This window comes from Scyliorhinus canicula, chromosome 14 (genome assembly GCF_902713615.1).
Source record: "Scyliorhinus canicula chromosome 14, sScyCan1.1, whole genome shotgun sequence".
NCBI classification, from domain to species: domain Eukaryota; kingdom Metazoa; phylum Chordata; class Chondrichthyes; order Carcharhiniformes; family Scyliorhinidae; genus Scyliorhinus; species Scyliorhinus canicula.
Window position 1 is genome coordinate 58,657,110 of NC_052159.1, and position 26,568 is coordinate 58,683,677.

General features: G+C 45.9%; 1 protein-coding gene across 9 annotated transcripts in view; it reads right to left on the reverse strand.

Moving 5' to 3' along the window:
* The window catches only part of LOC119977091 (probable ribonuclease ZC3H12C), a 160,196-nt gene that overhangs the window by 98,899 nt on the left and 34,729 nt on the right, over positions 1 to 26,568 (reverse strand). For 2 of the 9 annotated variants that reach the window (XM_038817681.1, XM_038817684.1), the window contains exons 2-3: positions 22,027 to 22,212; positions 16,341 to 16,628 (exon numbers count right to left, since the gene is read on the reverse strand). The gene's annotated coding sequence lies outside the window, so the exon portion shown is untranslated. Of the gene's footprint in view, positions 1 to 2,255; positions 2,338 to 3,192; positions 3,742 to 16,340; positions 16,629 to 20,911; positions 22,213 to 26,568 lie in introns of those variants that run through there. The other 7 variants (XM_038817679.1, XM_038817680.1, XM_038817678.1 and 4 more) reach the window with 7 other exon arrangements.

The following is a 26,568-nucleotide window of genomic DNA, read 5'->3' on the forward strand; positions in this document are numbered from 1 at the left end:
CCACAATCAGGGATGTACCAAATGGTGAAGTGGCTGGATGTCACCAGAGCAGCTGGCTCAGTGCACATCCAGTCAAAGTATCTGCCTCAAAGCCAAGGCCACCATGATACTACAAGGAACACTTGGTCCGAACTCCACTAGGCATATCGAGGAGGCTGAAGTATGTGGAGTGATTATACCAGACAGCGAAATCTCCCTTGGGAGTTGTCACTTTAGAATTTAAGTTGCCTCTCGGAAATACCTTCTGTCCAATTCGCTCTGCACAGAAGAGTTTCCATACTAGTTGCTCCTTCACCTTTGTCATCCTCCACTATCTGCTGGATTCGGCAGAACATTTTTTAATAGGCGTGAAACTTTTAAATGTTGATTTTCAGAGACACTTGGAATTACTCATGCAAGGAATACACAATTAGGATGCAGGTACAGTGAATAGCTTCACACTTCCACATTAACATAACCCGTCTGCCAATCTACTTGTTGCACATTCATATATAATCTTGTCTACATCTCTTTGCGTCCTCATCAGTTTGCATTCCCAACAAACTTGGATACATTACTCTCAGTCTCTTCATTGAAGTCATTAATATATTAAATAGTTGAGGCCCCAGCAACGACTTTGCAGTGCTTCGCCAATTACAGTTTGCCAACGTGAAAATACATAATTTATCCCTACTCTTTGCTTCCTGGTCATCTATTATCCATTCACGCTAACATATTACCAGAACCTCAGACACAGTACCAAGCTCATGGCCGACAGTGCAGTAGTGATATCTGCCCTCCTATAAGGCTCAGACGTGGGTTATGGACAGCAGGCACCTCAAAACCCTGAGGTACCACCAGCATGCCTCCACAGGATTCTGCAAATCCACTGGCAGGGTAGGTGCACCAACACGTTTTCTTGCTCAGGCCAACATCCCTAGCATTGAAGCACTGACCACACCCGATCAATTTTGCTTGGTGGGCTACATTGTCTGCATGCCTGACACGAGATTCCTGAAACAAGTGCTCTACTCGGAGCTTTGACACGGCAAGCAAGCCCCAGGAGGGCAGAAGAAAAGCTTCAAGAACACCCTCAAAGCCTCCTTGAAAAGGTGCAACAGCCCCACCAATACCTGGGATGCCCTGGGACAAGACCACCTGACGTGGAGGAAAAGCATTTGGGAAGAAGCTGAACACCTTGTGTTCCATAGCTGAGAGCAAGTTGAAGCCAACCATCGACAGCTAAGGAGAGCATGGCAATCTGAGCATCCCACCCATCCACTCCTCCAACCACCACCTGCGACAAAGAATTTAGGTCACGCATTGGACACCTCAGTCACCTGAGAACTCATTTTTAGTGTGGAAGCAAGTTATCCTCAACTCCGAGGTACTGCCTAAGGAGCAGGAGAAAGAAAAGAACTCAAGAAAGAACTCCATGAGCCCTTGTCTTTCATGACACCTTATCAAATGATTTTGGTAATGCAAGTACACTATATCAATTAGCTCCGCTCCATCTACCCTACTAGATATATTCTCAAAAGTCTAATAAATTTGTCAAACATGATTTTCCATGTAGAGTTTGTCTAATCGCACTATTCCATGCTTTTCCAAGTACACTTCTAAAAATTTCTAAATAATAGATCCTAGCACTTTCCTGACGACTAATGTCACACTAACTAGCCTGCGAGTTTCCGCTTTCTGTCTCCCTTGAATAGAGGTTATGTTTGCCAACTTTCAATCTGTTAGGATCTACCAAGAATCTATGGAATTTTGGAAACCATAACCTGTGCATCAACTATCTCTGCAGTTGTATATTTTAGAACCCTAGGCTGTAACAGAACAGGGCCCAGAAATGGGTGGAAAGACAAAATGGGGCTTAAGCAGCAAGCAAAATGAGTACATGAATGGAGATAGGAGATGGTTACTCAGGAAGCATCTTAAACTAGGGGTTGATACAAGAAAGGAAAAGCATCCAAGAACCTTTTTTGAGGTCAGCATCTTAGGCAGGAGGCATTGGCAGAATGTGGACTAGTTCAGGATTACTGCAGTGGTGTAAAGGCTCATTGTGGAATCAGTGCCAGAACAGTTAGAGTGGCTGACAGTAAGTAGCACAGTCTAGTTAAGCAGTCAACTAGGAATAATCAGAAAGCAGAATACACATCAGATTTGGAAAATTAGAGAAGCAGTAGAGTTTGACTGGGAAAACAAGGAGCAGATAACTCGATAGCGGGGGGGGGGGGGGGGGGGGGGGGCAAGATTCAAATTGGCAACAATACTTATGCCGTTCTGATTGTGCTGTACATGGGAGCAGATCCGCATCATTTCACAGATGGAGAAAAGTACAAGATCTTCTTGAAGCTGCAGCAAAAAGGGAGACATTGATGGGTGGATGAGAGCACAAACATCTCTGGTTCAAATCAGGAGCAGAGATTGAGATGTTAGGGCTTGGCAGATTCACATGTTACAAAATAAATGCATATTCCAATTCACTATAATGCAGGATACTTGAAATGAAATGAAAATCGCTTATTGTCACGAGTAGGCTTCAAAGAAGTTATTGTGAAAAGCCGCTAGTCACCACATTCCGGCGCCTGTCCGGGGAGGCTGGTACAGGCTGGCCTGCTTGGTCTGCTTTAAAAGCCAGCAGTTTTGCCGAGTGAGCTAAACCAGCCCCTTACTTACGTACAATTCAATAAAGTATTTTTAAATCCGATAAGAAACATTGTTATCTTTTAGGAAAAAGTGTAACAAACATCACAGGTGTTTTTTAAAGATGGGTGCAGAAGATCAGCAAAGCACATCCTCTGCTACACAAACATTTGCCAGAACACGGAAAAACCTTTATTGCAAAAGCAATATTCCATGTGGCAAAACATCCGAAAATTATGAACCTTCAAATAAAAGTGGATCTCGCCCAAAATGCCAATTGGTCAGAGTCGAGAACTTACAGGATGTGGAGATACTAAAATATAAACTTGTGATAAGTAGATGGGGGTTTATGATTATAATTCTACAAAACATTAAAGCGCCGGCCAACTGCCTCGGGGTGGATGAAGTTTGGGTTTTCTCCCACATGAATGTCCACAATATGGGAGCGAGCGGCCAGGGAGCCTGCTGGCTCCTGCCAGAGGCCTAGTGCTGGTCTATCAGCCCCATTGCTCACGGTGACGCCCCGCGGGGGACAGAGAAACACGGCGGACACGACATACTCACAGGCCCTGACTGAGCCCACAGCGGCCTCGCTCTGTACGTCTGCTCCCTACCGGAGGGCCGCGGCCGGGCGTCTCCTTCTTTCTCTCTCCCTCTCCCCTCGCTTCGGTCCGGCCGCTGACTCACGCCGACGGCCCCGAGCTAGAGGCCGAGTGCGGGCACTGACGATGGGGTTTCCAGCGGACGGACCCCGAAGCAGTTTCCTCTTCCTCCATCTCTTCCCCGCAGCCGCCCCGGTGTGTGATGCACCTACTGCTGCTGCCGCCCGGTCCGGTCAGATCCGGAGCTCGCGCTTAAACGGTTCATTATTTGAAGAATCGTCTCCCGGTCCCGCGCTGTCCTGCAGCTGCTGCCATCTGCAGCCACGACAGGAGCAGTGTTCAGTTCTTCCGTTACTCAATACATAGTTTGTCGCTTATTTGTGCTAAATTCATGTATTTCCTTTTTTTGTCAACTTTGGCAAAAACAAATTCCCGTGCCACCAAGCTCAATGGTGGCAGCAGTACATGAAGGTTCATGGGCTCTCCATTTAGAAACAGCCAGACACAGTGATAAGAGCTTGATGGGTATCACTTCACATCAAGCATGGGCAAGGTCAGAAGGCAAGCCTTAATCAACTACCACATCAGGTATGGTTTAGAATATCGGAAAGTTCAATTTTTATTAGTAACTAGTGAAAACATGCAACATTCAATTTATTTCAGTGGCAGTAATGCCATTCCTGTCCATTCTCCATTCCTGTCTAATTGCCAAACAATTGAATTAAAATAAGCTGGAAATGCACAGCAACTATTAAGATTTTAGTGAGTTTTCAGTTCTGACGAGGGATTAAATCCCAAACATTAACTTGCCCATTCGCCTAAATAGCTGACTGATCAACGTACCTACGGATTAGACAGGGAGCAGAGGGATACAGATCCTTAGAAAATAGGCCACAGTTTTAGATAGAGGATCTGGATCGGCGCAGGCTTGGAGGGCCGAAGGGCCTGTTCCTGTGCTGTAATTTTTTGTTCTTTGCTGAATTAGCTGCAGGAGTGGGCCGCTTGGCCCATCGAGCCTGCTCTATCATTCAATAAGATCATGGCTGATGTGGTTTTGTTTTATGCTCACTCTTGCCTACCCCATAACCTTTCACCCCCTTGCTCATCAAGAATCCAAGTCTGCCATAAAAATAGTCAAAAGACCCTGTCTCTCTGAGGAAGAGTGTTCCAAAGACTTTCAACCATCCGCGAGAAATCTTTTTTCCTAATCTCTGTCTTAAATGTTAGATCCCTTATTTTTAAATTGGATGAGAAGTTGGATGGGATTATTGCCAAATTTGCTGATGACTCAAAGATAGGTAGAAAAATAAGTTGTGAAGAGGACATAATGAGGCTACAAAAAGATTTAGATTGGGTAAGTGAGTGGGCAAAGATCAGGAAAATAATGTGGGGAAATGTAAAACTGCCCATTTTGGCAGGAAGAGTAAAAGCGAAGCGTATTATATAAATGGTGAGAGATAGCAGAGGGTCTTAGTGGATGAATTGTAAAAGGCTAGGATGCAGGTAAAGCAAGTCATTAGGAAAGCTAATAGAAAATTATTATTTATTGCAAGGGAAATTGAATACGTATGTGGGGAGGTTATGCTTCAGTTATATTGAGCACTAGTGAGACCAAATTGTGAGTACTCTGTACAGTATTGGTCACCTTATTTCAGAAAGGATGCAAGTGCATTGGTAGCAATTCAGAGAACTGCAATGGGGGTGGCACAGTAGCTAGTACTGATGCCTTAACAGTGCCAGGGACCCGGGTTCAATCCTAGCCTTGGGAAACTGGAATTTGCACGTTATCCCCGTGTCTGCGTGGGTTTCCTCTCAGTGCTCCGGTTTCCTCCCACACTCCAAAGATGTGCAGGTAAGGTGGATTGGCCATTCTTTTTAGGTCAACCAAATAGAAGAAAGGAAACAAACTTAGGGATCAAGCAAAGAAGGGTCGCTCCTGATAGGGTGCCCAAATGCAACAAATATCAACGGAAACTTAAAATCTCATATGAGCAGGGCGGCAGGGTGTCGCAGTGGTTAGAACTGCTGCCTATGGCACAGAGGACCCGGGTTCGATCCCGACCCCGGGTTACTGTCCATGTGGAGTTTTCACATTCTCCGTGTCTGCATGTACAACCCAAAGATGTGCAGGTTAGGTATAGTGCCCACGCTAAATTGCCCTTAATTGGAAAAAAAACAAATTGGGTACTCTAAATTTATAAAACAAAAACATCAAATGGAAGTGCAATTCGATGGTGCCTGTGGATACCACATACTCCCTTTCTAGGCACATCCAACCGCGAATATAGCCGCAGAAGAGGGACAGACAGTCTGGTCAGATGACCCCCTCGGTCGCCCGCTGCCTGGACCTATAAATGGCACGCTTCGCCAAGCCGAGGAGCAGGTTTACATGGAGGTCCTCCTCCTTCCCCGCCCCTCTCCACACTGGGTGCGTGTGGATCAGGAGTATGGAGCTGAAGCGCAAACAAAACTTGAACATAATATTTTTCAGAAAAGCAAAGTGAGTGCAGCCTATAACACGTAGCATAGACGCAGTCCACGGACTCCACAAGGCCATAAAAATGGCAGACTTTTTGAGAGTCCGTGAACAGGTGCAATCGGTGATTGTATGGCACTGCTGCATGCAACACCCTCCACCCCAGGTCCCCACTGCCCGTGCAGGAAACCCCTCCGTGCAGTGTGAAAAGACACAGAGGACATTACCATGAGGCAGCTAGGATTGTGGGGCACTAGCCCCCGAGGGAATTTTTAGGGCCTGGGCCCAATGTGGAAATCCGTCCAAGCAGGGGTTCACTCAGACAGGAGCCCACCGCACACCTGCACGACCTCTAGACCGTGAATACCATCGGGTCTGAGCACAACCATTGAGGTCTTGGATGGCATCTATCGAGAGCCGCATGTCCACCGCCACGTGTTGTGCTAACTGGTGCGGTGTTATCCAGCCCACTCTACCCCCAGCACATCCCTTACCCTGGTCACCCCGGCAGACACAGCCCGCTCCTCTGCCAGCCATTCAAAATGGTATTGGTGGAGGTGCAGATTCCAGAGTAGTGGCTCCCTGACAACAGCCACCACTCCCTGCCGGACGAGAGCTGCGACACGAGGCGACCATACTCCAGACTTTGAGAAGATTCTGGTATAGGACAGGCAATGCCTGCAGGGGGTAAAAAAAGACCTCACAGATCGATGAACAGAAACTGCATGCCATAATTGAGGCTGTGCACTTGGCAGAAGAAATGCGTTGCGAGTTCCATTCTCGGGTATATGAGCTGCTGTTTCTGGTAAGGTGTCCATCTCTGGCTATCATCTCTGGGGCTGCGGCAGGAGCTGGTGGCTTTGTGGGTAGGGGCAGGCGGCTCAACCCAACAGCGTAGGGGATTCTTGTGACTGGGCAATGCTCCATAGTGTACTCGTAGGCCGACAGAAGCAGGTGCTATTGGTGGAATCACCTGATTTTCCTTAAATAACCCCAGCAGGGGCTTGTGGTCGGTATGTACCGTGAAGGTCCGCCCATAAACATACTGGTGGAATTTCCTTACTGCGACGACAACTGCCAAGCTTTCTTTTTCTATCTGGGCATAGTTTCCCTTGGCATCTGTCAGCACGCGGGATGCAAAAGCTATAGGCCACTCAGAGCCATCAGGCATGCGGTGTGCTAGGACCGCCTCAACTCCGTATGACGAGGTGTCGCATGCGAGGAGTAGGGGGTTTGTTCAGGTCGAAGTGGGTCAGCAGTTCTTATGACGAGAGATGCCGCTTCACAAGGGCAGCATGGTAGCATAGTGGTTAACACAGTTGCTTCACAGCTCCAGGGTTCCAGGTTCGATTCCCAGCTTGGGTCACTGTCTGCACGTTCTCCCAGTGTGTGCGTGGGTTTCCTCCGGGTGTTCCGTTTCTTCCCACTGTCCAAAGAAGTGCAGGTTAGGCACTTGTGAGATATGATATGGACATTCTAATTAAAGAGTGTGGAATATTAGATACAATAGCTTTTAGAGAGGAAGAACTGGAAGGACTGACATTGATGAAGGCAGATAAATCACCAAGGCCAGATGAATTGTATCCCAGGCAGTTAAAGGAAGCCAGGGAGGAAATAGCAGATACCCTGAGGATCATTTCACAATCCTCCCGAGGCGAGGCAACAGAGGATTGGAGAAACATTATTTAAAATGGGTGAGAAAGATAGATTGTTGCAGGTAGTGCAGTGGGCGTGGTCTACATGGATTTTGGTGAGGCATTTAACATCACATGGCAGACTGGTCAGAAAAGTGAAATTTGGTCAGAACAGTGAAATTCTGTGCAATACAGGGGTAAGTGATGAGTTGGGTCCAAAATTGGCTCAGTATTAGGAAATAAAGGGTACTATTCAATGGATGTTTTTGCGAATGGAAAATGGTCTCTAGTGGTGTTCCACAGGGCTCAATGTTTGGTCCCTTGCTGTTTGTTGTATATATAAACGATTTGATCTTAAATATGAAAGGCATGATTTGGAAATTTGCATATGACAGAAAAATTGGCCCTGTCTTTGATAGCAAAAAGGTTAGCTCTTTTCCCCATAATGATAATGTTTTGGTTGAATGTAAGGTGGTAAAGAAAGTAGGTTGAATGCTTTCCTTTATTGGACAAGGTACTGAATACAAAAGCAGGGATTTAACATGGAACTGTATAAACATTTATTAGGCCACAGCTGGAATTTTGTGTACAGTTTGGGCCTCCACATTCCAGCAAGGACAAAATTGCTTTGTAGAGCAGGGCTATTCTAAGTACAGGTCGTGACATGCAGGTGGGTTGTTGGGCAGGTCGCGGAGCGATCGGTCGAGGTGTTCCCTTGTTCCCGAACATGGGAGAAGCACCAACGACCGCTACCAGCATTTTTATTGAGAATGGTGGTCGCTGCCACCTTTTAAATGAGAAGAAATGAGACTGTGTGCACTCTTTCGGCCAGAAGTGGGAGCAGTGAGCAGGTCATGTGACCTGCAGGTACCCTTGCTTTGTCATTCAATGTTACATTTCTACCAAACACTTCAACTGATGATTTAAGTTCTCACTGCATGCTTTGAAAAAAATCAAGAGGTTTGTCCTCGAACTCAATGCCTTTGAGGTTTTGAGGGTTTTAACTGTCATTTGACAGTACTTCCCTCATATTGGCTTTGCATCCCGATTTGCATGTGCACAATTAATAAAGCCATACCTCAAGAAATCATCTCTATACTGCTTTCTCCCCGATTTTTGTGAGAGCCACGAAGAATCCAGCACAAGTTTGTAGAATAGAAAGAAATAACATTTATTTACAATTTCATATATATACAACAGCTGCAGTAGTACTTACTTGCTGCTCACTCCTCTCTAGCTGGTTCCAAACTGGCCAGCTCTATTTATGCAGGGACTCTGCTAATGATTTCTCCGACTCCCTCATTTGGGAAGCTCATACTCTCCAAGGATTGTGGGACTGTCATTAGTCCCCAGCCAGTGGTAAGCAGGCAAGTTATAACATCCCTCCCCCCAAAGTCCAAGGAATCCACCAAAGACCCTGGTGAAGGAGGGTGTCGGACTCGTTTTGCCGCAGGCCGGACACCATTTGCACGAGGCACTGGATCAGGCGGCGTGTAATGAGCCGGAGAACAGCACTTCCGTGATGAACAGCGTAACGGTTGTACATCCACAGCCCGTGGGCCCGAGGATTCCCCCTCTGAGGCGTCCTGTGTCTCCATCTCGGAGTCGGAGTCCACTGCGTCCGTCATCTCGGCATCTCTATCTCCACGCGGTTCTGCAACGACCTGCGCAGGCTTTGAGTGCGGCACCAGAGGAAGACTGTGAGGAATACTCCCCACTGTGTCTCTGTGGCTGTAGAAGTGAGCTCCGGGGGCGGGGAATCTTTGGAAGAAATGGTCTTCTGGACCGAACATGGTCTACATACTTGCGCTGGAGATGACCCTGGGCTTGCACCTGGTGAGAGTTAGGGTCCGTTCGGTGAAAGATAACGCCAGGGACCCAGTGGGCACCACCAACAAAATTTTGAATGAACACTGGGTCACCGGGCGCAAACTGCCAAATCGGTCTATGCTGAGAAAGGCCATGTCCCTGCCGTTCTTGAGTGCAGCGTACTTTTGCCCCAATGTCCGGGAAAGCTATGCTAAGATGGGTGCGAAGTCTCCGGCCCATTAGGAGTTCTGTGGGAGCTACCTCAGTCACCGCATGTGGAGTGGTCCTGTATGAAAACAAAAAAAGAGCCAGTCTTGTGTCCATAGATCCGGAAGACTGCTTCTTTAGGCCCTGTCTGAATGTCCGCACTGCGCGCTCCGCCAAACCATTGGAAGCCGGGTGGTATGGAGCGGTGCGGATACGGCGTATTCCGTTCATCTTCATGAACCTTGCAAACTCCTCACTTGTGAACTGAGTGCTGTTGTCTGTGACCAGCACCTCGGGGAGGCCATGCGTACTGAAAGGCAAACGCATCTTCTCGATTGTTGCGCAAGACGTTGTGCCTACCATCTTATGCTCCTCTAACCATTTAGACTGCAAATCGATTAATAGAAGGAACATGGATCTTTGAAAATCCGCATGCAAGCACACCCAAGGCCGCCCTGGCCATTCCCAGTGATGTAGGGGCACGGCCGGTGGAAGCTTCTGATGCTCCTGGCAAATAGAGCAGTTTTGGGCCACCTTCTCAATGTCAGTGTCGAGGCCTGGCCACCAGACATAACTCCGGGCCAACATTTTCATTTTGGCCACACACGGTGCCCATTGTGCAAGTCCCTTATTATCAGCTCCTGTCCTTTTTCCGGGACAATCACACGCATCCCCCCCCCCAAGAGGATACCGTCTTCCACGTTAAATTCTGACAGCTTGGAGGAAATTGCCCGCAACTCGCCTGGGAGCTGTCTATGCTGCCTACCATACAGGACTATGTGTTGAACCTTTGACAGGACTGGCTCCATCTGGGCCCACTCACAGATCTGTGATGCTGTGATAGGCAAGGAGTCCATAAAATTTAGGGTTGCAACCACCTCACTGGTCGTGGGGGTTGACATGGGGCCGGTCGACAAAGGCAATCGGCTCAGTGCGTCGGCATTCGCTATCTGGGTTCCTGGTTTATGCTCCAGAGAATACTCGTAGGCAGAGAGCAACAAAGCCCATCGCTGGATCCGTGCGGAAGCAATGGGCGGAATTGGCTTATCCTCTCGGAAAAGACCCAGCAGAGGCTTATGATTAGTCATGATAGTGAAATGCCGGCCATACACATACTGGTGGAAGCGTTCCACCGCAAAGACCACCTCCAGACCCTCCTTCTCGATCTGCGCGTACTTCTTTTCCGCTGTAGTCAATGTGCGGGAGGCAAAGGCTATAGGTTGCTCAGCCTCTTTCTCCAACTTGTGGGACAGGACAGCCCCAATACCATACGGGGATGCATCACACATGATGAGCAAAGGCTTTCCAGGATCATAGTGGGTTAGTAACCCAGACAACGCCAATTGCTATTTTACCCGCCGGAAAGCGGTTTCTTGCGGCTGACCCTAAACCCAGGTATGATTCTTCTTTAGCAGAAGGTGCAACGGGGCCAGCGTAGTTGCCAGATTGGGGAGAAACTTCCCATAATAGTTTACGAGGCCGAGAAAAGAACGAAGATTCGAAGGGTCAGTCAGGGCGGGGGCCTGTTGAAGAGTCAATATTGGCTCGGCTCACAACTTTCTCTGGATGGCCGCGTTGTTAATACCGCAAACCAAACGGTCGCGTAACATTTCTGACAAAGTCTCACCATAGTCACAGTACTCCACAATCCTGCGTAGCCTGGATAGAAACTCTGCAAGGGATTCTCCTGGGGTCCTCTCAGCGGTATTAAAACGGTAACGCTGGACTATCGTGGACAATATTGGGTTAAAATGTTGCCCCACTAAGGTCAAAAGTTCATCAAATGTCTTGGTGTCGGGCGCAGCTAGGTACGTAAGGCTCCTAATCACCCCAAATGTATGCGGGCCGCAGGCGGTGACCAAAATGGCGACCTGGCGCTCGTTTTCGGTGATGTTGTTTGCCCGGAAATAGTAACGCATCCGTTGTGCGTACTGGTTCCAACTTTCCAGCGCAGCATCAAAGACATCCAAACGTCCATACAGAGGCATGATGTAATAGAAAATAACTTCCAACCTATATCCAACAAAAATCCAGGGAGGTGGCTTCAGCAGCGTAGGCGGCTATCCACTTTAATCCTCGTCACCAGTTTTGTGAGGCCACGAAGAATCCAGCACGAGTTTGTAGAATAGAAAGAAATAACATTTATTTACAATTACATATTTATACAACAGCAGCAGCAGTACTCCCTTGCTTCTCACTCCTCTCTAGCTGGTTCCATACTGGCCAGCTCTATTTATGCAGGGACTCTGCTAATGATTTCTCCGACTCCCCCCCCCCCCCCCCCCGCCCCCCCACCTTGGGAAGCTCATACTCCCCAAGGATTGGGGGATTGCCAGTCGTCCCCAGCCAGTGGTAAGCAGGCAGGTTATAACACTAATTCAGTTTTTTCTTTGTTGGTCGTTCACCAGAGATCCTGCACAGAGCTAACACAAGCACTTCTTTGTCCAGCCGTGGACTCTCCTGTGCAGCTCTGTCCAGCAGATTCAGTTGTGAGTTCTTGCCTGGAGGTACAACTGCCTATTTGTGTCTTTGGCCCTCTCGTCCTTATAACAAAACAATCCATCTGCAGTTCCTTGCAATGCTTGCTCAAAGCTAGAAAATGGAGGAAGCTCTCTCTGTGATTTCATTCTAAAAGCACAGATGTACAGGGTGCATGACATCAGTGTATGTGCTGGGTGTGTGATCTGCTCTTTGCCACTGCTTCTGGCAGGAAGACTGCATCGTTTTATTTAAAAGCCGGTTGCGGCTGGCATTCTCAGTTTAAAAGCTGGTGGCAGCCATTGGACGCTTCTCCCGCATTTGGAATGCCACAACCTGTCGCTCCACAACCCTCCCTGCACCCGTCCACGACCCACCCTTGGGTCGTAACCTGCACTTTGAAAAACTCTGTTGTAGTTGACAAACATCTCTGCCACTGTGTTTAGCGTTGGAGGGAGTAAATGTTTAACGTGGCGGTGGATGGGTGCCGGTCAAGTGGGCTGCTTTGTCCTGAATGGCGTAGCACATTTTGAGTCCGTTTGGAGCTGGACTCTTAGTGGAGAGGATTCTATCTAGGTGCTGGTTTAGCACAGTGGGCTAAACAGCTGGCTGGTAATGCAGAACAATGCCAGAAGCATGGGTTCAATTTTCGTACCAGCCTCCCCGAACACGCGCCGGAATGTGGTGACTTGGGGCTTTTCACAGTAACTTCATTGACGCCTGCTTGTGACAATAAGCGATTATTATTATTATCATCTCATTCCGGATTTGTGCCTTGTAGATGGTGGACAAGCTTTGCGGAGTTAAAACTCCAAGCCTCAAACCTCCTGCTTGCTCCATACAATAATTCACCAAATAGCAGAAAAGACATAAAGCTGCAGATTTGTAGGAAAATTGCAGAAAGGTGCAAGAACTTTTAGAGTAATAAAAACAGAAGATGCTGGAAATACTCAGCAGGTCAGTCAGCATCACTTAGAAACCGTTAACATTCCAAGTCGATGACCTTTCATCACAACTGGGAAACTCTGAAAAGTAATATTATTTAAGCACGGAGTGGGCAAGGGTGTCCTTTCGAAGGCTTGGTGCAGACTTGATGGGCTGAATGGCCTCCTTCTGCACTGCAGGGATTCTATGATTCTATGACACCCGTATACAAGATTTAGCAGGCAATTCCTGTGTATCCTGTCGGGATCTCCCTGCCTTTCACTTGTCCCATTGTTATGATGCTGATTCATATTTGCTCCATTATGAACAAAAGTTTGAAAAACACTGGGCCAAATGACCACCTCCTGTGCTTTATTCATCTGTGATTTGTCTCAGACATGTCTCAGCGACTCATTTAGCTGACCGAGGCCTCCAAGTTATTTGCTTTCTTACCTTCCATTGTTGGCATGAGACAAGAAGACTCAGAGCTTCTCCCTTTTTAAATTGAAACAAACAGAGAGTGTGACCCCAACATCTACTTGGAGTTAATTCCTGATGTAAGTACCACAATACATCCTCTTGCGGCTGCTGGTGCTACCAGCGGCCATGCTGTTGTGTGGAATCAGGAGGCTGGGCACATTTTTGATGCTTGCGGAAAATATCAATGACACATACTGTGATCAGCTGAAGGATGCTGACTCTTCCCATCTTAGATGTAAATATACAGCGCCCTTATGTCTCAGGTGTATTTGTAATGTGTGAACCCTTTTGGGGGGTTTGTCATTCCGGAAAACACCATTGTCTCCCCCTCCAAACTTCTGTTACAAATCAGGGAGGTATGCACTGTAAGAACATTGGGATTAGTACCTCGCAAGAACAAATAATCAAAGATCATCTTTATCTTCACTGTAATCCATCATCAAAGAATTGTCCAATAATTCACTGTTCCCATCTACGCAATTATTAAGTACCTAAATTTCCCCAGCCCTGCCAAACGTCTTATATTAACATGTTTAGATTATATTAACATTCATGGCTCCAATCCTCTATCAGCATAGTTTAAGACATTGATTGAATTAATTAATTCCCATCAGTCTACTCTTGGACATCAGCAAAGTGATGGAAAGTGTCGGCGACAGCACGATCAAGCAACACTTACTCAGCAATGACCTGCTCACTGATGCTCAATTTGGGTTCCATCAGGGTTACTCGGCTCCTGACTTCATCCCAGCTTTGACTCAACCAAGGACAAAAGAAATGAACTCAAGAGATGAGTTCAAGGCAGCATTTAACCAAGTATGGCATGAAGGAGGAGCCTTAGCAAAACTGAAGTCAATGGAGTAAGGGCGAAAACGATCGATTGGTTGGAGTCATATCTGGCACACAGTAAGATTGTTGTGGTTGTTGGAGGTCAATCATCTCAGTTCCAGGACATCAGTGCAGGGGTTTCTCAGGGTAGTGTCCTAGGCCCAACCACCTTCAGTTGCTTTATCTTCACCTTCCCTCCATCATGAGGTCAGAAATGGGGATGTTTGCTGACAATTGCACAATGTTTAGCACCATTCACCACTTCTCAGTACTGGCGCAGTCTATGGTTATATGCAGGAAGACCTGGAGAACTTTCAACCGTGGGTTGATAAGTGGCAGTAACATTCACTCTATGCAAGCGCCATTGATCATCTCCAATAAGAGAGAATCTAACCATTGCCCATTGGCATTCATTGGCAATACCACCGCTGAATCTCCCACGATCAACATCCTGAGAGTTGCCATTGCTCGAACTGGATCTGCCATATAAATCCTCAAAAGAAAAAAATCATTTATCAGATGTGGGCAAGGCTAGACCAGCATTTATTGCCCATCACAGTTGCCCTTGAGAAGGTGGTAGTGGGGTTCCTTCTTGGACCACTGCAGTCCCTGATGTGTAGGTACACCCACATTGTAGGTACACTCATAGTGTTGTTAGGGAGGAAGTTCCAGGATTTTGACCTGCCGATACTGAAGGAACGGTGATATATTTTCGGGTCAGGATGGTGAGTGGCTTGAAGGGGAACCTCCAGGTGGCGGTGTTCCCTGCTCTTGTCCTTTTAGATGGTAGTGGTTGTGGGTTTGAAATGTGCTGCCTAAGGAAATGGGGTGAGTTCCTCCAATGCAACCATTTGTCGGTGGTGGAAGGACTGAATGTTTGTGGAAGGGGGAGCAATCAAAAGGGCTGCTTTGTCCTGGATGTTGTTGAGCTTCTTGAGTGTTGTTGGAGCTGCTCTCATCCAGGCAAGTGGCGAGTATTCCATCACACTCTTGACTTGTACCTTGTAGATGGTGGACAGGTTTTGGGGAGTCAGAAGGTGAGTTACTCACTGCAGGATTCCTAGTCTCTGACCTGCTCTTGTAGCCATAGTATTTTTATGGCTAGTCCAGTTCAGTTTCTGGTCAATGGTAAACCCTCAGGATGTTGATAGTGGAATTTGAATTTAATTAAAAATCTTGAATTAAAAGTCTAATGATGACCATAAAACCATTGTCAATTGTCGTAAAAACCCATCTGATGCACTAATGTCTTTTAGGGAAGGAAATCTGCCATCCTTACCTGGTCTGGTCTACTTGTGACTCCAGACCCCATGGCAATGTGGTTGACTCTTAAATGGCCTCAGGGATGGGCAATAAATGCTGGCCAGCGATGCCCACATTCCATAAAAATCAAATAGGGAAAATAAGAACTGCACTGTGGTTGTTCCTACACCACATGGACTGCAACGATTCAATAGGTGACTCACCACCACCTTCTAAAGGGCAATTAGGGATGGGCAATAAATGTTGGCCGAGCCAGCGAAGCCCACATCCCATGAAAGGATTTTTAAAAAGTCAATATTTGAGTCAGAGATAAATTGGTAAGAGAAGTTTATGTTTAGGCTCCTCCTATAGCTGATATGTTAACAGGATTTGACAGCATCTATGGAAACTATTAAAGTTTAACAAGCTTATCTTATTACTCAGCTTTAGCAATGATTCCAGAAACTTATACGACTTTGACTTTATAATTTAGCATTGTCATCTTGACCTCCTCTGGGATGATAGCATCTTGAGAGTCTTAAATCTCATTATGTATACTGAGGAAAGGGAAGAAATGGGACAAATGTAAAACAGGCTCAATGAGAACTATTTTCAGGGAATAATGTCCTTGACTCAGGAATGCGCAATATTAGGTTGAGTTATTTTACAGGCTTCTGCTGTTGCTGCCTAAAATAAGTGTTCAGCTCATTGCATATATTAAGGTTTAAGGACCCCATTGGGAAACTGGCCTGTTCTGAGTGGTGGGGGTGTTGAGCTTGTTTTGCAGGCATGGATTTAACCCAGTGAATGATTGCACCAAAATGCTAAGTGAGCTGCTAGCTGACAAACTCTTCCTCCTCCTGTTCTCTTTTCCTCCAGCACTTATCTATGGGCTGCTACTGGCAAAGGAGATGGCCTAAAATAGGATCCCGTGACATGGGCAAGTTACATGTAGAGGGGTCTCAGGTAGCACTAGCTCACCTAAAATATTAAAAGTAGTCTTTTAGGAGCTGCTGCTCTATTCATTCTTACCTAATCTCAGTCATACTCTTCCCTGTGCTCAAGTGCAAAATGTTCAAGGAACATAAAAATTAGCTGTTCCAGTTGTTCTTGTTTAATTTGCTGTTCTCAATTCGTCGCTCCACATTTGTGATTTTCCCCACATACACAACAGTCTTAATGGATAGTCGATTTGTCTTCCACATTTTAATCTGTTATAAGTTGCAATGTTGTTTGTTGTTGTGGTAAAGGCTGGTTTGTCCTCTTTGAAAATTTAGGTGTTGGTTTCTAAGGTGCTGTTTTATTACATGTCAAGCTGCGCTGTTAAATGAAAGAAGAGAATCCAATTCATTATTTGAAACTTGCATCTTTGCACATAAACAAGCGTACAATTTTGTAACACAGAAAATTAAAATGGAATCTGCCTGTAAATTGTAAATGAAAGAACAATAGTAGCACCTATTGGTAAAAAAGCAGAACTACACCAATTTCATTCAACCTAGTACGTTATTATTTTTATGCATTTGTTGGTATATGTGTGAATGGCCTCCATTTCAACATTTTATTCTGCCTTTTAAAAAAAATCTTTGATGAGATGAGAAGGTCACTGGAAAGACCAGCAGTTGTTGCCCAGGACTAATTGCCCTTGAAATGCTGGTAATGAGCAGCCTTCTTGAACCACTGCAGTCCACCTGGTGTTGGTACTCCCACAGTGCTGTTAAGGAAGGGAGTTCCAGCATTGTGACCCAGCAACAGTGAGGAAACACCAAGATAATTCCAAATAAGAATGGGGTATGGCTTGGAGGGGAATTTGCAGGTGCGGGTATTCCCGAGCATTCCCTTCCTTTGTCCCTCTAGGTGGTAGAGCACACACCTTTCACCATTGAAATTAGCCCTGCAGTAATACTACTTTGTATGTGACCCACAATATATACGATATACATATTGTATATGCATAAAAACATTAAAGAATAGCTAAAGAAAAAGCATACAAAGTGGCGAGGATTAGTGGGAAGCCAGATGATTGGGAAGCCTTCAAAAGTGATCAAAGGGCAACTCCATTTCAACATTTTATTCTGCCTTTTAAAAAAAATCTTTGATGAGATGAGAAGGTCACTGGAAAGACCAGCAGTTGTTGCCCAGGACTAATTGCCCTTGAAATGCTGGTAATGAGCAGCCTTCTTGAACCACTGCAGTCCACCTGGTGTTGGTACTCCCACAGTGCTGTTAAGGAAGGGAGTTCCAGCATTGTGACCCAGCAACAGTGAGGAAACACCAAGATAATTCCAAATAAGAATGGGGTATGGCTTGGAGGGGAATTTGCAGGTGCGGGTATTCCCGAGCATTCCCTTCCTTTGTCCCTCTAGGTGGTAGAGCACACACCTTTCACCATTGAAATTAGCCCTGCAGTAATACTACTTTGTATGTGACCCACAATATATACGATATACATATTGTATATGCATAAAAACATTAAAGAATAGCTAAAGAAAAAGCATACAAAGTGGCGAGGATTAGTGGGAAGCCAGATGATTGGGAAGCCTTCAAAAGTGATCAAAGGGCAACTAAAAAAGCAATAAAGGGGGAGAAGATGAAGTATGAGTGCAAGCTAGCTAGCAATATAAAGGAAGATAGGAAGAGTTTGTTTTTAATATACAGAAGGTAAGAGAGAGGCAAAATAGACATTGGACCACTGGAAAATGTGGCTGGAGAAGTAATAATAGGAAACAAAGAAATGGCAGACAAACTGAATAGTTACTTTGCATCAGTCTTCATGGTGGAAGACACCAGTGGGATGCCAGAGTTCCAGGAGAACCAGGCGGCAGAGGTGAGTGCAGTGACCATTACTAAGGAGAAGGTTATGGGGAAACTGAAAGGTCTGAAGGTGGATAAGTCATCTGGACCAGATGGGCTACACCCCAGGGGTCATAAAAGAGATAGCTGAGGAGTTTGTGGAGGCATTGGTGATGATCTTTCAGGAATCACTGGAGGCAGGAAGGGTCTCAGAGGACTGGAAAGTGGCTAATGTAACACCACTGTTTAAGATGGGAGGGAGGCAGAAGAAGGAAAATTATAGGTCGATTAGCCTGACTTTGGTCATTGGTAAGATTTTAGAGTCCATTATTAAAGATGAGATCGCGGAGTACTTGCAAGTGCATGATAAAGTAGGACTGAGTCAACACGGCTTCGTCAAGGGAAGGTCATGTCTGACAAATCTGTTAAGAGTTCTTTGAGGAAGTAACAAGGAAGTTAGTAAAGGAGAACCAGTGGAAGTGATTTATTTAGATTTCCAGAAGTCCTTTGACCTTCTGATGCCGCATAGGAGACTGTTAAATAAGTTATGAGCCCATGGTGTTAAAGGTACGATCCTGGCATGGATAGAGGATTGGCTGACTGGCAGAAGGCAGAGAGTGGGAATAAAGGGGTCTTTTTCAGGATGGCAGCAGGTGACAAGTGGTGTACCTCAGGGGTCAGTGCTGGGACCACAACTTTTCACAATATATAATGATCTGGAGGAAGGAACTGAAGGCACTGTTGCTAAGTTTGCAGATGATACAAAGTTCTGTAGAGGGGCAGGTAGTATTGAGGAAGCAAGGGGGCTGCAGAAGGACTTGGACAGGCTAGGAGAGTGGGCAAAGAAGTGGCAGATGGAATACAATGTGGAAAAGTGTGAGGTTATGCACTTTGGAAGGAGAAATGGAGGCATAGATTATTTTCTAAATGGGAAGATGCTGAGGAAATCAGAAGCACAAAGGGACTTGGGAGTTCTTGTTCATAATTCTCTTAAGGTTAACGTGCAGGTTCAGTCGGCAGTTAGGAAGGCAAATGCAATGTTAGCATTCATGTAGGGAGGGTTAGAATACAAGACCAGGGATGTACTTCTGAGGCTATATAAGGCTCTGGTCAGACCCCATTTGGAGTATTGTGAGCAGTTTTGGGCCCTAAGAAAGGATGTCCTGGCCATGGAAAGGGTCCAGAGAAGGTTCACAAGAATGATCCGTGGAATAAAGAGCTTGTTGTATGAGAAACTGTTGAGGACTCTGGGTCTGTACTCGTTGGAGTTTAGAAGGATGAGGGGGGCTCTTATTGAAACTTACAGGATACTGTATGACCTGGATAGAGTGGATGTGGCGAGGATGTTTCCACTTGGAGGAAAAACTATAACCAGAGGACACAATCTCAGACTAAAAGGACAATCTTTTAAAACAGAGATGAGGAGGAATTCCTTCAGCCAGAGAGTGGTGAATCTGTGGAACGCTTTGCCGCAGAAAGCTGTGGATGCCAAATCACTGAGTGCCTTTAAGACAGACATAGATAGGTTTTTGATCAATAAGGGGATCAGGGGTTATGGGGAGAGGGCAGGAAAATGGGGATGAGAAAAATATCAGCCATGATTGAATGGCGGAGCAGACTCGATGGGCCGAGTGGTCTAATTCTGCTCCTATGTTTTATGGTCTTGTGGTTAATGGAGTACAAGCATAAGAAATGCTGATTAATTTTTACAAGGAAATAAGTTAGATTACAGAGTATTAGAAGTTGTTTTGGACAGCTCATTGCAGAAAGACCATTGAAAGCCGACACAATATAATTAACAGGATTCTGCCAAGGATGAGAAATGCTCTCCCCCTCCCCACGCCGGGTGGGAGAATCACAAACGGCGAGCAGCGATTCTCCGGCCGGTGAAAAAAATTACAGTCACGCCGGCGCCGTTCACCTTTGGTCGCTGCCGGCGGGAACTCTGCGGGAACGCTGGGGGGCGGCCTGTTTGGGGGGGGGAGGGGTGAGGGGGGCTCCTTCACCGGGGGGGGCCTCCGATGGGGTCTGGCCCGCGTTCGGGGCCCACCGATCGGCGGGCCGGCCTCCCCCCCCCCCCCCCCCCCCCCCCGGCCTAACTCCTTCTGCGGCTGGCCCCAGAATCCCGGCGCCATGTTGGTGAGGGGCCGGCGTGCGTAAGGAGTTTCCCGCGCATGCGCAGGATGGTGCAGCCCAACTGCGCATGCGCAGGAATAAGCGACCCCCAACTGTGAATGCATGGGTTGGCGCGGCGCGAACGGAGCCCGGGCACTTAGTCCCGGGAGCGGAGAATCCCACCCGATACCTGTGAGGTAAGACTTGAAATACTAGGACTACTACCAGTGTGGCAGGGAAGGCAAAGAGAAGATTCAGTACAGAATTTTAGAACTATGAAGGGTTTAATAATAATAATCTTTATGGTCGCAAGTAGGTTTACATCAACACTGCAATGAAGTTGCTGTTGAAAGTCTCTAGTCACCACATTCCGGCACTTTTTCGGGTACACGGAGGGTGAATTCTGACTGCTTAAATTACCTAACAGCACGTCTTTCGGGACTTGTGGGAGCACCTGGAGAAAACCCACGCAGACACAGGCAGAACGTGCAGACTCCGCACAGACAGTGACCCATGCCGGGAATTGAACCTGGGACCCTGGCGCTATGAAGCAACGATGCTAACCACTGTGCCAACGTACTGCCCTAGTTAGAACGAATAGGAAAACACTAAAGTCAATTTTCTTCTGCTTTCTGATTGGTTAGTGGTTATCATCCTTTAATTTGAAATAGGAATTTCAGAAAAAACATCCTTACCCAGAGATTGGGGAAAGTGTGAAATTCACTACCACAGGGAAAGTTGAGGTGAATAGTATAAACGCACTAAAGGGGAGACTAGATAGGTCTGTAAGGGATATGGGAAAGATGGTTATGCTGATAGAATTAGATGAGGAAGTATGAGAAGGATGAAAATATGCAAATTTTCCACGTGAGGGATCCAGATTGCGACGTCCCACGAGTTCCCTGTAGATCTTGCAAGGCGTGGCGAGAGGCCTCTCACGAGATTTACCGGCCCCATCATGCCCTGAGTCTGGCACAACGCAGCTGTTAGATCGCACCTATTACCTTTGAGTATATTGCTGAATGTGTATATTAGTCTTATGCATATTACAGAAAGACAACAGTCCTGAAATTACTTGGCTGCCCCTCAGTGGATTCCTGCTTTAACTGCAGTGGGAGTCCAGCTGTAAATTATGATTGGGATGATATGCGCCGACTTCCGGACCAGTAGGATTTCCAGTGGTCATATTTGGGGGCAGAGTTTCCACTCTCCCGAAACAAGGCTACAGATGTGGAAAGGTTGCTGATGGTGAGGACTTCATATTTTGGGTGTTCCTGCTTTCTTGGTTTCAAAGCAGCCCAATGTAAGTTTGTCAATACAAGTCTCAGCATTCTGCCCCTCTCTTGCATCTGGTAAATGTTTGGGACGGGATTTGCCGGCTGTTCACGTCGGCAGAAAATTCTGGTCCCACACCGGTGCACGGATTTCCTGGCGACGAGGTAACAGGAAATCCCATTGACAACGGCAGGACCGGTAGATCCCGCTGGCAGGTCGTCTCCGCTGCCAAAAAACACGCGGCGGGGTGGTCAGTAAATGCCACCCCTAGTTTGATTATATTTGGGTCAGAGGGAAGACTTTCCTAATAATTTGGATATGTGATCCACTGTGCTACTGACTTACAAATACATGAAAAATTACAGCTTTAATTCCTAGTTATATTCAAACTTCAGTTAGCAGTTTTGTTAGTATAAAAATGTCGTCACAGTCTCTGAGGAACATAGATTGCTCTCCCTTTTTTGGGAGAGAGCTGGTTGGTGGTGATTTAACACCTCAGGTGAGAGCAACAAAGGGAGGGACCTTCACGAATAACCTCAGCCAGTACAGGAATTGAACCCGCACTGTTGATGTTGCTCCACATCACAAACTAGCTGTCCTGCCAACTGGACACTCTTGCTGTAGGTACACGTATGAAAATGGTCACTTGGACATGGTGTTTCAGTGTCTTTGCAGATGCCCCACAGCAGGAGTATTCCCTTCAGGAGGATGGTGGAGGGAACTAGGGGAAAAGAGAAGAATTTGAGTTTGAATTAGAAAGGCATCATTAAAACTGCTGTAAAAGTTCAGGTCTGAAAACTGTAACATTGTATTGTCATAATAAGCACATTTTAGCACAATTCGCAAGTTGCAAATATTATTTGTTGTAAAAAGGTTATATTATCATCTAACATATAATGACATCACCCTTACATTAATTGGTTGGCTAGTAGCAAGAAATATATTTGTATTGAAAAAGTAAATTTCAAAGGCACAAAATAGGTATTTCCAGGGTTACAGCTGTAAAATTTGTAAAGGGTTTAATTCTGAAATTTTTTAACCCTGCACCATAACTTGTATGTTAAATAAATAATAAAACTCAACTGTAAAATAAAATTAATGACTTTTTTAATTGGTTCTTTTGTAGGATAGTCAGTAAGTAATACACTTCAAGTTTCATATTGTATGACTTATTGTTCAATCCATTATACCAAAGGTAAAATGGCAACAGATGAAAATGATAAATAACTCTTCCTTAAATTTCTTAATGACTTAGGAATTTAAATTATCATCTTTACATAGATGGCCCTTACATTTAACGTAATTCAGAACACTCTGTAGAAAGTAATTTTACAATTTTGTATGGTTGGCGGGGTCTTGGCTGTTGATATAGCATAGGACACATGCTGTTGTACATTTTACCCCATTCACTTCAACAGATGGAAAATTGTATGCAGTTCATGCACATGTTTCTGATATGTGCTACCAATAAGTAAAGCACTCTGCAGATGTGCATGCTTGGATGACTGACCGCTGTTAAATACACTGATCACATCTATAACATTTTTGTTATTTACAGTCCACTGTTTCATGGAAGCATGTGAAATGAATAATTCCTATGGAAATTCCAGTGTTGAAATTTCCACATTGATCTGTTACACTTAGAACATAGAACATAGAACATAGAACGATACAGCGCAGTACAGGCCCTTCGGCCCACGATGTTGCACCAACATGGGAAGTCAAAAACTAAAGGCCATCTAACCTACACTATGCCATTATCATCCATATGCTTGTCCAATAAACTTTTAAATGCCCTCAATGTTGGCGAGTTCACTACTGTTGCAGGTAGGGCATTCCACGGCCTCACCACTCTTTGCGTAAAAAACCTACCTCTGACCTCTGTCTTATATCTATTACCTCTCAATTTAAGGCTATGTCCCCTCGTGCTAGCCACCTCCATCCACAGGAGAAGGCTCTCACTGTCCACCCTATCTAACCCTCTGATCATTTTGTATGCCTCTATTAAGTCACCTCTTAACCTTTTTCTCTCTAACGAAAACAACCTCAAGTCCATCAGCCTTTCCTCATAAGATTTTCCCTCCATACCAGGCAACATCCTAGTAAATCTCCTCTGCACCCGTTCCAAAGCTACCACGTCCTTCCTATAATGAGGCGACCAGAACTGTACGCAATACTCCAAATGCGGCCGTACCAGAGTTTTGTACAGCTGCAACATGACCTCATGGCTCCGGAACTCAATCCCTCTACCAATAAAGGCCAACACACCATAGGCCTTCTTCACAACCCTATCAACTTGGATGGCAACTTTCAGGGATCTATGTACATGGACACCGAGATCCCTCTGCTCATCCACACTACCAAGAATTTTACCATTAGCCAAATATTCCGCATTCCTGTTATTCTTTCCAAAGTGAATCACGTCACACTTCTCTACATTAAACTCCATTTGCCACCTCTCAGCCCAGCTCTGCAGCTTATCTATGTCCCTCTGTAACCTGCAACATCATTCCACACTGTCTACAACTCCACCGACTTTAGTGTCGTCTGCAAATTTACTCACCCAACCTTCTGTGCCCTCCTCTAGGTCATTTATAAAAATGACAAACAGCAACGGCCCCAGAACAGATCCTTGTGGTACGCCACTCGTAACTGAACTCCATTCTGAACATTTGCCATCAACCACCACCCTCTGTCTTTCAACTAGCCAATTTCTGATCCACATCTCTAAATCACCCTCAATCCCCAGCCTCCGTATTTTCTGCAATAGCCGACCGTGGGGAACCTTATCAAACGCTTTACTGAAATCCATATACACCACATTAACTGCTCTACCCTCGTCTACCTGTTCAGTCACCTTCTCAAAGAACTCGATAAGGTTTGTGAGGCATGACCTACCCTTCACAAAACCATGCTGACTATCCCTAATCATATTATTCCTATCTAGATGATTATAAATCGTATCTCTTATAATCCTCTCCAAGACTTTACCCACAACAGACGTGAGGCTCACCGGCCTATAGTTACCGGGGTTATCTCTACTCCCCTTCTTGAACAAAGGGACCACATTTGCTATCCTCCAGTCCTCTGGCACTATTCCTGTAGCCAATGATGACATAAAAATCAAAGCCAAAGGCTCAGCAATCTCTTCCCTGGCTTCCCAGAGAATCCTAGGATAAATCCCATCAGGCCCCGGGGACTTATCTATTTTCACCTTGTCCAGAATTGCCAACACTTCTTCCCTACTCACCTCAATGCCATCTATTCTAATAGCCTGGGTCTCAGCACTCTCCTCCACAACATTATCTTTTTCCTGAGTGAATACTGACGAAAAGTATTCATTTAGTATCTCGCTTATCTCCTCAGCCTCCACACACAACTTCCCACCACTGTCCTTGACTGGCCCTACTCTTACCCTAGTCATTCTTCTATTCCTGACATACCTATAGAAAGCTTTTGGGTTTTCCTTGATCTTACCTGCCAAAGACTTCTCATGTCCCCTCCTTGCTCGTCTTAGCTCTCTCTTTAGATCCTTCCTCGCTTCCTTGTAACTATCAAGCGCCCCAACTGAAACTTCACGCCTCATCCTCACATAGGCCTCCTTCTTCCTCTTAACAAGAGATTCCACTTCTTTGGTAAACCACGGTTCCCTCGCTCTACCCCTTCCTCTCTGCCTGACTGGTACGTACTTATCAAGAACACGCAATAGCTGTTCCTTGAACAAGCTCCACCTATCCAGTGTGCCCAACCCTTGCAGCCTACTTCTCCAACCAACACATCCTAAGTCATGTCTAATTGCATCATAGTTGTCCTTCCCCCAGCTATAACTCTTGCCCTGTGGGGTATACTTATCCCTTTCCATCGCTAATGTAAAGGTCACCGAATTGTGGTCACTGTCTCCAAAGTGCTCACCTACCTCCAGATCTAACACCTGGCCTGGTTCATTACCCAAAACCAAATCCAATGTGGCCTCGCCTCTTGTTGGCCTGTCAACATATTGTGTCAGGAAACCCTCCTGCACACATTGTACAAAGAACGACCCATCTAATGTACTTGAACTATATCTTTTCCAGTCAATATTTGGAAAGTTAAAGTCTCCCATAACAACTACCCTGTTACTTTCGCTCTTTTCCAGAATCATCTTCGCCATCCTTTCCTCTACATCCCTAGAACTATTAGGTGGCGTATTACCTGTAATAATGTCATATCAAAGCTTATATCAAAGTTCCAAAACCTGGGACTTGGCTCCTCACTCTGTGTGGTGAATGTAATATAGATACATGTATATACGTTAATTCACACTGTCTTTGTAAGCGCAGTAGCACTATCCTACCACTAGGGGGAGTAGCGCTGGGAGCACTCAGGAACTTGTACTGGGCTCCACCCTAGGCTCCGCCCACGACTCCTCCCCCTAGTGCAGCTGTATAAATACCCGTGTCCAGAGTCAGCCTGAGTTCACTATGAGTTCATCGACAGGTAACAGGCTGGCTCTGAAGTAAGTCGATTAAAGCCTAGATTCACATCGGAAACACGTGTCTGGTGAATTGATGGTTCCATCAATTTAATCGACTTAAGAACAGTAAAGATCAATTATGGAATCGGCCCTCAAGCCTGGACGCTTGGAACTCAACCCGCAGGATGCAGAGGCTAAAGAAATCTTCTCCCACTGGATCTGGTGCTTCAAGGCCTACTTGGCCGAAGCAAGCACAGCCGAAACTACAGAAGATCAGAAACTAAGTCTACTGCACGCGAGGGTGAGCCACAGAATCTCTACGCAACTAAACTCGGCCAGTTCATATACTGCGGCGCTAGCAGTTCTCGAAAAAATGTATGTGAGGCCCATTAATGAAGCTCGCCATGTGTTCACGACTCGCTGTCAGCGGCCTACGGAATCACTCGCCGAATTCCTAAGAGAACTTAATAATTTGTCCAATTACTGTAATTATCAAGCAGTTACCGCGGCTGAACACAGGGAATTGGCGGTACGCGATGTTTTTATAGCGGGCCTCAGGTCTAACTATGTGCGCCAACGACTGCTGGAAAAGGGGGCCCAGGACTTAGAAACGACTGTGGAAGC